A 1,563-nucleotide genomic window follows, 5' to 3' on the forward strand; every position below is an offset into this window, starting at 1 on the left:
GCCAACCCAAAAGAAAGCTCAAAGGTTGGATACACGATATTATCTCCAATGGCAAAAACAGTGATCCTACTAAAATGGAGTTCTAGATGCATGGATCAACTGTAAGAATCGGCTTCCTCAAGGTGATCCTTTCTACCCCTATCTCTTCATTATGGTAGTTGGTCTGCTTCAACAACTTATATCGCACAATCTACATACCGAGTATCTATGTCACGTAATTTTTACTCATCTACCAGCTACGACGCTTCAATTTTCGACAATACTCTAATCGTCGCAGCCGCTTCACCTTCAGCTACTTCATCCCTCAAAGCCCTCCTCAAGGAATTTGCTCTCTCAAGTGGCCTCACCATCAACTTAACTAAAACAAGCTTTGTACCCTTACACATTGACCAATCTAGCGCGACCACCATCGCAAACATCCTAGACCGTTACGTTTCTTCTTTCCCTCAAATTTACCTGGGCATCTCCTTGTCTCCCATTCGCCTGCCACCAAATAACTTTCATCCAATACTTGAACGCTACAAAAAGTTCCTCGCCGGTTGGCGCGCTAAGCTCCTTGCCAAAGGAGACCTCCTGATCCTTATCATAGTTGTTCTATACTCACTCTTAACCTACTCCATGTACATTTTTCAAATCCCCAAAATTTTCTAAAAGCTATTCATGCGCTTAGATGTGCCTTCTTTTGGATGGCTGAGGACACCTGCTAGGGAGCTCGGTGCCTCATAGCTTGGAATAACGTTTGCAAACCTAAAAAGTATGGTGGTTTAGGAATTAGAAACTTGCACATTCAAAATATTTGCTTAATAATGAAATTTGCTGTTAACTATCACATTCCAGATTTTTTTTTCCCCAAATATGGTATGTTAAATTTTTACAGTGAATAAAAACTTTTCTAGGAAATACCTATGGTTGCCTAGGAATGCTTGTCAATGACTTTGATTTATTTGATTGTTTGCCTAGAAGGATGAAAATCCAAATGCCACTAGTGAAACCCTAGCTAGCTTTGGTAGAGACCAAGCCATTTTAAAATATTGTTGGGCAAAACGCTAACTTAAATAAGTCCCAAGAATATCAAAGCCAAAATGATCCCCCTAAAAGAATTTGAGTTGGTTTTATTTTGAAATCATTTCAAAGGCCAAAGGGAATTATTCAAAAATAGTTTTGTATTTTATTTGGCAGGAAATAATATATCATAAGTCCAAATAATAGTCTTGGCCCTCTACCATTTTCCAGATTGAATTTGAAACACTTTTGGTTTTGAAACCAAGTTCGAATTCAAAATGAAAATGTAAGTGCAGTAAAAATATGTCCATTTTGTCCCAATGAAATGTTCAAACATTTCTAAATATTCCATTTGGAATTTAGAAAACAATTACTGTTTGAAGAAAATTCAAATTCAAATTCATTTGAAAAAGACACAGCAAAACAGAAAAGAAAAAGGAAAGACCAAACAAAAAAGGATAGGACAAAAAAGGGCCCAACTGGACCAGCCAGCCGAGCCGAGGCCCCACTAGCCAGCCCAGCTCATCCCGCGTCCCACTCTCTCTCTCTCTCTCTCTCTCT

Source organism: Triticum dicoccoides, chromosome 3A, assembly GCF_002162155.2.
Source record: "Triticum dicoccoides isolate Atlit2015 ecotype Zavitan chromosome 3A, WEW_v2.0, whole genome shotgun sequence".
Lineage (NCBI taxonomy): Eukaryota > Viridiplantae > Streptophyta > Magnoliopsida > Poales > Poaceae > Triticum > Triticum dicoccoides.